This window comes from Pelodiscus sinensis, chromosome 1 (genome assembly GCF_049634645.1).
Source record: "Pelodiscus sinensis isolate JC-2024 chromosome 1, ASM4963464v1, whole genome shotgun sequence".
In the NCBI taxonomy this organism is placed as follows: Eukaryota; Metazoa; Chordata; order Testudines; family Trionychidae; genus Pelodiscus; species Pelodiscus sinensis.
The window spans coordinates 119,696,471-119,706,393 of NC_134711.1; the positions used below are offsets into that span (position 1 = coordinate 119,696,471).

A 9,923-nucleotide genomic window follows, 5' to 3' on the forward strand; every position below is an offset into this window, starting at 1 on the left:
GTTCAAACTCTTTTTAAAACTGAAAACTGAGATTTTGACAAAACAAATCTCAATATTTGTGTCCTCAATATTTTGTGTCGGAAAAACTGAAAACCTAGAAACTTAAAATTCAGGGCAATGGAGTGGAGGTTGGTGGGCAGAAAATGAAAACTTTGAGGGGATGGAGTTTTATTTTGGGGACAAAAAGTTGAAATTTTCTGTGGGCGGAAAAAAATATTTTCTGATCAGCTTTACCAAAGGTCCCTACACATCTCTCAAACAATGATGTAACTCTGCTGCTTTTCATGGAGCCTCCTAGCTTCTGCATTAAATGTGCCCCTTAGCTTGCTTTGAGAGAATACTTGCTGATAAATTAGCTTTAGCAAATGGGAGTAGGTTCCAGTAATGGGAAGGCAGGAAAAGACAGACTTTTACCGATATTCCCAACCCAATATCTTTCAACATCCTGAAAACTTTCGTCCTAGTTAGCACAGTGGGGGAGGGGGGAGGGTAAATGGAAACATAGATCCCAGCACTTCACTAAGTCCTGGATATCAGCTAACTTCTAAATGGTTAAATTGACTGAAAACAGTGTGCTATTAGTTGACAATGGACTTTTATCCTATTCAAACCAAAGTTATTTTAGCACCTTCCCTTTCTTTCCTCCAGAGGCAGATTAAGGAAGTCTGTGGCCTTGGGTTCAGTAAAAGAAAGGCTCTATTGTCCCTCCAAAATAAGAAAGACCCAGAACTGCTTCAGAACTGGGCAGAGGAGGGAAACAGAAGGGCCCGATAAGCATAATTTTATATGGATTTCTGTACATAGAAATTTAAAGGCTACATGAAAGGGAAGTCCAAGAAGAACTCCTCTGGAGACATCTGCCAAAGTAGATCCTGGGTTGAACCTTATCCTGAATCTAGTGTTGAAACTGGGATAAACTCCTGAATGCAAATCTTTACTTCAGTTCATCTGGTCCTGGCCTGGAAAATGTTAGGGATACTTTCCTAGGAATTACAGAGTAATTTACTTACATTTCTATCATTATTTAGAAGTAGTGATGAATGGAGATGGTTGGGTTGAGTGTTACTTCTAGACCTAGTATGAGCTAAAGCATTCGTTCAACAACTCCAACATCTCGTAAGCTGATTTTAGCCCCAAATGGAGGAAATGTCATCCGATCAACTGGATCTCAATGGATTTCTGCCATCTTGGGCCAGTTGAGTCTTTACAACTTGGCTACATATGAACTTGAAAAAACAGGCTTTTCCCAAATTAGCATACTGTCCATCACTGAATTAGCTGGACTGTTTTAGATACAGGGATTTGAATCTAACCTCAAAAGAATTTCTGATTGGCTACAGCCACCTGTCTTTGAAACTTACAGAATGCTGGATACTTACTTTTAACACTACTCCATTATGAGGCATGTTGCATTTACCTGCATGGAACAATCTTAACATTTGATATTTTGCTATTGAGATAGACAGGGTAACGGCTAATCATGAAAGCAAGGTTACAAAAACAGTGTGTGTTAGAAATTAATCCCACATCTGTTTCAAGCTCTTTAGAAACATTCCTCCTTTCGGTGTCTTCACTGGTGTAACACATTTGAACCCTGGCAGACTGAGACGTATATGCTCATCTCCTTTAGCTGCAAAATATTTCAATGTCTAAATGAGATTTGCACTTCATGAATTAAAGAAGCAAACCACTCTTTCAATATTAACTTAACTTTTCTGCATATATCTTGCAAAAATGCTTTGGATTTTATTTTGGAAGTTTTATATAATTACACAGCACACGTAAGTAACTCTAAAATAGCATCATTTAAAATAATCATCACTCATCAATTTCTCTTTTAATCAAGATCAAGCAAGAATCAGCAGTGGAGGTGATAAATTACTGCAAATAATCCTCATTCTGATGTATCTGAATCCAGGTAGGAGTTGGAATCATCACCTTTTTCTCAGTACAGAAGGCAATATTCACACCTGGGTAGAAAGCAAAGCACATTAAATAGTCAATGATGATAGTAAAGACTTTCAGTTATCTGCATATGGAAAAATCTGTATCAGCTTCTAGGAGGAAAACAACAAGAGACAGGTATCTAGACATATCCTGAGTATTGGAACTTTAAGTTTCCTGATCAGTGCTACATTCAATTTAATATTAAGATTACACATGACAGTACTTAGGAAATGTAAGACCCAGTGGCTCACCACACTAGCCTTGTAAGTCTGTGTGACTATTTCACTATTGGGTCTGACTGTGGCCAGTGTATGACTTTTTCAGTGACTGCATCATAGTTTTACACCCAGAACTTCACTTAAGATGTGATTTAACTTGTGTCACATACTCTTAATACCTGCAGCTATATTTTACACCAAGATACAATGCTCTCAGTAAATCTCATATGCTAAGCAAGGGCTAGGCTGTGTCAGAACCCAGGCTACTTGGGAGACTATTTCCAGAAGTGCATGGGAGAAAACTAATTTCTAAGGGAAAACAGGAACGTCAAGACAAGTTGAATTTTCCTGTTTAAAGCTATCTCTATCCTCCCCACACTACAATTTCCTCTCTGAGAGCCAAGAGAAAGATAAGAAACAAACATACTTAAGATGTAGATTCATGAAGAGGTTTCCCATAGCAACGGTATGCTTCTGGAAACTCTCAGAACATCCCCTTCCTAATTTGGTGGCTCTCCAATAATGCATTGGAGGGATAAGCAATTATCAGTTTGAAAAAACATCACAGAAGGGAGTCAAACAATTGCTAAAACACCTCCATTGTTGTTGAAGCAGCGGACACTCTGGTTCATAAAGAGTTTGATTGTAATTAGAGGAACTGTGTATGCACTGGAATAAAAACCAACCAAGCCTGTTTTTATTGCAGCCAAAGGAAGGTGAAGCTATTGCCATGGTCAGAGCCTTGTATATTCCTCAATTATGAGGCTGTGGAATTTGTTGCAGAATTGTTGCAGAATTGTGCTCTTCCCTAGCTACCGCACGTCCACCCATTGCCACCGCTAGAACTAACGCCCTTTTGGAGCTGCAGGGCCACTTGATAATTCTACTGCAGGAAGTCTGTGTCCCCAGATGCTGCTGAGTCTCATTTCCTCCCTCCCAACACTACTTGAAGTAGAAGCAGGGTCCTTCATGGGTGGAGGAGGCACCTTCTACCCAGGACAGGGGAGGAAAGAGGATTCCTAGCCTGGTTGGAGAGGAGAAAACCTGCTTCCAGGAGCCATAGACCCTCAGGGCACTTCTTCACAGCCCAGACAGGCATACACACACTAACCCTGCTTGAGCTAGCATCTAAAAATAGCAGTGTGGTGACTCAGGCTAGCCATGGATGTATGTATCAAACAGGATTGTATTGAGGCAGCTAGCCTAAGCCACTATAGTTACATGGCTATTTTTAGGCATTACCTGGAGCAGAACTAATACATATACAGCTACCCAAGCTACCAATCATACTCCCCAGCTGCCATGTAGAGGTATCCTTAATGATCCGTAGGTAGTAAAAGAGAGCACTGTCTGCAAGATCCTACAGTAAAGTGGGCCACGCCAGTATCTGAGCATCTCACAATTAATGTCAATGCCTCTCTGATGTAGAAAAGTACTATTACAGTGTGTGTGTGTGCGTGTACTCACACGTGTAGCTAGCTAGCTTGCTAGCAAACACACGTACAGAGACAGAGAACTGAGACACAGAGAGACTAAGGACCAGATTTTCAAAGATAGTTGCCTAGTAGGACTCCCACCAGTGCACAGGCTGGTTAGATGCTTAACTCTTATCTAAGTCAATGGGACTTAGGCACTCAGCTTGCTTAGGCTCTTTGAAAGGTGGGATTATCTAATCTGTAAATGCTTAAATACCTTTGAAAATCTGATCCTCGGACATTATCTGTGCCTAATTCACTTAGGAGCCTAAGTGTCATTTTCAAGTGATTGAGACACTTAGGCTCCTAAGTCCCATTGACTTTAACTGGGACATGTTCCTGGCTGCCTACCTCACTTTTGAAAGTAAGACTGAAGATGCATATTGTTCTTCTAAAAGAGTTGACGTAGGAATAGTTCTGGGGGAAGTTCTGTGGCCAGTTTCATGCCCGAAGATAGATGAACATACTGGTCCTTTCTGGCCTTGTAAGCTATTCAATGAAGTCATTTAGGTGGTAGAGTGCTAAGTGGGACAATACTTAATTACCTTTAAAAATCTGAGCCTTAATGATTTGCCCAAATTCACATGAAATCTATGGTGGGACATGAATTGGATATAGGCCACCTAGTCCCTGGGTGATGGTCTACCCATTGGACCATCCTTCCTCTCAGCTGGGCAATCAACAGGTTGTAACACTGTAACATTCCAGTATTTTAAGGGTTCATTTTTAAAATCCCTGCTTCCAGAAAATGGGGACGGGACTGGTGGGTGCAGTTCTCTGTGCCCAGAATCCAATTTTTGCCATCACCTATTCCTTGACAAGCAGCAAAAGAGCCTCCTTGTCACTCATTACATTGTGGAAAACTTATCTCAGATGCTTCTTTCACCTATTCATCATACAGCAAATTGTGGAATTAGACTGTGAGGGGTCAAGGATTTAAAAAAAGACAGGGTTTGCAATGAAAAAAATAAGTTACACGTTGCAAGAAAATTAAAACTATCACCTACCAAAAGGCACAAACTTAATAATCATGACTATTATTGATTTGTATTGCTATAGTGCCTTGCAGTGTTAGACTTGGAGCAGGCCCTCAGGCACCATATGACTGAGCAAAAAGATGTCCCAGCCTCCAAAAAGCTTGCAGTGCAACATTTTAACATATATTCCTTCCTGATACTATGAAATAATCAGAGGAAATTGGAAGTATCGTCCTGAGGCCTGACCCCCGCCCGCTTCGCCCCCCCCAAAAAACCTGACATTTTTCCATTAGCTTCAGTGGGCTTTGAATCAGCCCCCTAGTGCGGTTATATCACCTGAACACCTCCACACAGATACACAGCTGCACTGGTGCCAGCATGAGAAAGTTGCATGTTGAGCATTCTCCCATTGATGCAATTACTCTGCCTCAATGAGAAGCAGAAGCTATGTTGGTGAGAGAATGTCTCCTGCCAACATAGCGTGGCGTAGACAGCAATGTACCTTACGTCACTCAGGAGAATTTTTTTCCCCCACACTCCTGGGTGACCTAAATGACATCAAGTTAAGTGGTAGCATAGATTTTCCCACCATCTCATCTGCTGAGAGATTTTTCTAGCCCTGACTTCAGAACACAAAGTTCCTTAGTTACCCATCATAACAAGAACAATGTAAATGCCCTTGGCCAGGTAACAGCTTGGTGTGAGGTTTTTACGATGTTGTTCAATATTCAGTTTCTGACCCACAGCAAAAGAATTTTTATGATTGTAACATACAATGAGGATTAGTATAAAAAACAGACAGCTCCAAAAATGAAAAGCAGGATTCAAATCATAGTGAACTGAACTCCCAGCAAGCGCAGGAAAGCAATAAATTTGTTTCTAAAAGTTAAAGATTAATCAGAACAGCCATAAACAGGAGAGGTTCAGAAGCATGCACATTTTGTTTTACAGTTGTGCAAAACTAGCTGGTTGTTCGGTGCATGAAGCATTAACAGGGAATGAAAAAACGCTAGATATATCAGCGTATATCTTTTAGCAATAGCTCCCCTGCTGAATAATTCAATACTTCATGCTAATGCTTGTAGACAGAGATGTAGCCCAGTTATTTCTAACACTGAACTAAGCACTTCTTGTACCCAAATGACAAACAAATAATTGATTACACAGAGCGATAACATGCCTATGTGATTTACATCTGTGTAGCTGCAGATCAAGTTATATAATTACACATTGTTACACCTCTGAAACAGAGGGACCTAAACCAGAATTCCACAGACAAACACGCTCAGGGTTAGAAACTGTCCAACATAAGAATACCAGGGTGTTTTTGGCTATTTTTGAAAATATAAAATCTTTTAGGTGAGTGAGAAAACTTGGAGTTTGATTTTCAAACCAGGAATAAGCCCCACTCTCTAGCTTTTCTCAATCACATTTCGTTCTTACACAATATTTATCATTTGTTGATCTGAGAGTGCTTTACACATGATTATCCCCAGTTTGCAGATGAGAAAATGGAGGCACATGGAGGTACAGTAATTTGCCCAAGGTTACACAGCAGGCCAATGGCAGCACCAGGACTCCTGAGGCTTTGTTTAGGCCCCCTACACTGAGCCACATTCTTCAAAACAAATTCTCTTATGTGCAATTATAACCAGTCTTACTCTTTATGCATTATCAGAGTTGGAACTTGGCACCTTCAGCTTTGCAGCACAGACTCTCCACCACTTCAGAGCAACTTCCAGCTATGCTGTTGGAGGTTTTCAACTGTAGGGAACTGGTGGAAGGTAATGGGGCAGACAGGAGTGCACAGCACTCCAAAATCCTGTCCTAATTAAGTGGCAAACAAGATACGAACTATGGGAACCTCCCTTCCACTAATAGTTACAATAGTGTTCAAAGTACAGCTCTATTGGGCATTATACATTAACCCTTCCACAATTCTGCTGAGTGGGTATCACAGGAAAATGGACTCCACTAGTCCTTTATGTGGGACCTGAAGAGGAAAATATTTTGGTTTGTGCCTGTAAAAGAGTCTCGACTAGCTCTCCCCCGAAAGGGCTGCTGATGCCCGTTTTTATTGTTCACCCCGGCCAGTCCAGTATCTCTCACCACAATCCGCGGCGAAAACCCAGCCACTCCCCAGTCCTTCTTGTATGCTGAATGCCCAAGGATGCCTTTCCGGCCAACGGAGTAGGAGGGTTCGGGCCCACCCCCTCTCCGAACCCCGGCCCAGGGCCCTGAAGGTAGGGACTCACAGTCCCTCCCTAGCGAATGGGGGAAGTGCCCCAAAACACACCCGCTCACGAGCTACACGACCCCGTCCTCGGCCACTTCCTACTCCGCCCTTCCTAAGGGCCAGGCCCTTCCACATGTCCCGGCCTCACCTCACCTCTCCTTCCTCCTCCTCCTCGGCTCCCTGTTCTCCCTTTCCTCCTTCCGCGGCACCAGACCCGGTTTTAAATCCCCCGCCAGCCCTGGCCCCGCCCGTCATCTCCTCCACGCCGCCTGGCAACCCCCCTTCCTCCGTGACGTCAGACGCCGGCGCCTCTCTAGCCCCTCCTCTCTGGGCCTCGCCCGGAGGCGCTCCTTGCCACCCGTCGCTCGCCGCACCGAGCCCCTGACCAGCAGCTCGGCCCGCCGTCCCTGCGGCGCATCGGCTCTCCACCCCCCAGCGCGTCCTCCCGCCCTCACCCCAGACACCCCGAATGCGGGGTGGGAGCACCCCGTCACAGTGCCAAATAAATGATCTTATTTATTTAAGATCATTCAAGATCAAAGTGGGTCTTGTGTATTTCCGATTGCTTCAAAAGCATTCCTCAGAAAATGAAAATAAAAATAAATCAAAATATTGTCTTCCACCCTTTGGACTCAACCTTCTCCATTCAGCATTGCATCCAGAGAGTGAGTCTTGCCGCTAAAGATGCCCAGACACAGTTCTCTCCGGAGCTAACCATTGCCAACCCGAGTCAGCTAGAGAGGATGACAGAACGTGGCAAAGGGTCCTCCTTCCTGCAAAGAGTGCAGCTTTCCAGCCTCTTAATGGCCAGGGAACAAGGGGCTGAGAGTTTGAATCCCACATTCAGATACCCTGCATTGCTATCATTGCACAAGTCCACTGTGGTTTTTAAAGTGCCATACACCACAAGTAATCCTCAGTTCTGTAATCAAGGACAAGGCAAGTAGAGCCTTGCCTGGAGGCCCTACAAGTGTCCTTGTGGAGCGCACAGAGAATATTACTAATATAGACAAGGCCCACATTATTTTGTTTCTCACTGCAGCCTTTGTTTTTCTGCCACAAGATTAGCTGATGGAATCCATATACAGTATAAGCAAAAGTAAGTGTTTAGAGAACCATCTTGTATGAACAACTCCATCAACTGCTTCATTAACCCCAGCAAAAAACATACTGGTTTGCCTCTTGCCTACACAAAATTGCAGGCAGATGCTTCTAGAAACTGGATGTCTTTTTCTCCTCTTTATTTCACTTGGCATGAAGCCACCTACAATACTCTGATTCCAATCCTAATCCCATTAAAGTTAATAGCAAAACTCCCATTTATTTAAACAAGGGCAGGATCAGATCCTAATTGTCTTTTAATTTGAGAAGGCAGACTGAGCTTGTGAAGTGTAACACAGTGAACTGGAGAAAGCGTAGCATGCAGCTGCAAAGCAAAATTAACAATTATCTGTAGCCAACATCTTCTGTTTCAACTTATCTGGAAAAAATATCAGTAACTCTTGCTTGAATATACTTGTTGCTATAAATAGCTTTTACAGTTGTTTTCAGTAGTCAGTTACCACTAATCCTTACTAGAAAAGCTGATCGAATTCTCCAACATCTATTGAAGACCTTTCATTCAGAAAGTTTCCAAGCTAGTTTGGTCCAAATTCTACTCTACATTACACCAGTGCTATCCTGGTTATGTTGGCCTATGCTAACTGAAAATCGATTTTCACTAGGTCTACACAGGGATCCCTCACTGAGGTCTAAATCTGTAGCCATTCTGTTCCAGGAAAAACCAGTGTGTAGATGTTGGAGAAGTCTATTTTGTTGTCCCATAATGTCCCAAGTGACATCAGAAGACTGTAAATTGAAAGCAGCCAAACAAGTTGGAACCCCAAGTCATGGCTTGGAAGATCAGAACCAGAGAAGAGAAAACCAATACACAGAAATGGAAGAGCACTGAAAATATCGCCATCTGGTTCAACCCCTACAGACCTGAACCAGGCAGAACTCTTGCAGTTATTTCTATTGCCATTTTGCCTGAGTGAGGACTGGTTTCTTGTTTTTTGCATAAAAGAAATATTGGGATTATCTAGCAGGGCAAGCTAACCCACCCTGGCTGCTACTCTGCCTTCGGAACTAGCTTTAGAACGTGGTGGAGATTTACAACTAAAACATTGGAAGCATTTAGCTTAGCCACTACAATTTTTCCTTCAAACTAGACCTTTGCTGTAGTCATCTTCAAGGATTTGGGCCTCACTGTCTTCTCACATCAGCAGCCATTGGGTTCACTCTACTGCACGTAGTTATTTGGACTCAGAAATCAGTTATGAAGCTGGTTATTCTAAAGTCCTGTGATCATTGAACCTCAATGAGTTTTTTTTTTTTAAAGTAGCACTTATGTGGCACACATTTTTGACACTCGGCCAATCTAAGTTTGGTCTAAGTAAAGAACACAGAATTTACACTAAAGTGACTACATAGAAACAGAATGTTATTAAGCAGGGACATTCTAGTACTATCATGCTTCTTACTGTTTAATAACAAAGGGTTAAGCTGTGCCTCTTAGGTCTCTGTTGTGCTGTGGGGGACAAGGTGAAGAGTACGTTTCTACTCCTTTTAAGAATTGCAGCGAACTCCTTCTGTGTGGCTCACCAGCTCTGACATGGCTTTGCCTACTATCCTTTTCTCCAAGGGTTCTCTAGACTACAGGCTTTTTTTGACAGAGGCTTTGTCGACAGATACTGTCAACAAAGCCTCTGTCGAAAAAGAGCGTCTAGACTACAGCCAGTTCTGTCGACAAAGCAAGCCGCTTTTTCGACAGAGAGTCTAGATGCTCTCTTTTGAAAAAGCACAGTGTGGATACAATAATGCCTTTTTTCGACATAACTCTGTTGAAAAAAGGCATTATTCCTCATAGAATGAGGTTTACCACCATCAACAAAGCTGCCATGTTCTGTCGACAGAACTCGGTGGTAGTGTAGACACAGGTATAGTTTTGTCGACAAAAGTCCACTTTTGTCAACAAAACCCTGTAGTCTAGAAACACCCTAAGACAAAGAACAATGATACTGGGCAGTTC

General features: G+C 42.6%; 1 long non-coding RNA gene across 1 annotated transcript; it reads right to left on the minus strand.

Annotated features, from left to right (window-relative positions):
• Positions 1–1,818: 1,818 nt before the first annotated feature.
• Positions 1,819–9,398, minus strand: LOC142826671 (uncharacterized). Its single transcript, XR_012900866.1, has 2 exons — positions 9,066–9,398; positions 1,819–1,970 (listed from the first exon to the last, which is right to left on the minus strand). It is a non-coding gene; the product is annotated as an uncharacterized LOC142826671 (long non-coding RNA).
• Between the last annotated feature and the right edge of the window lie 525 nt (positions 9,399–9,923).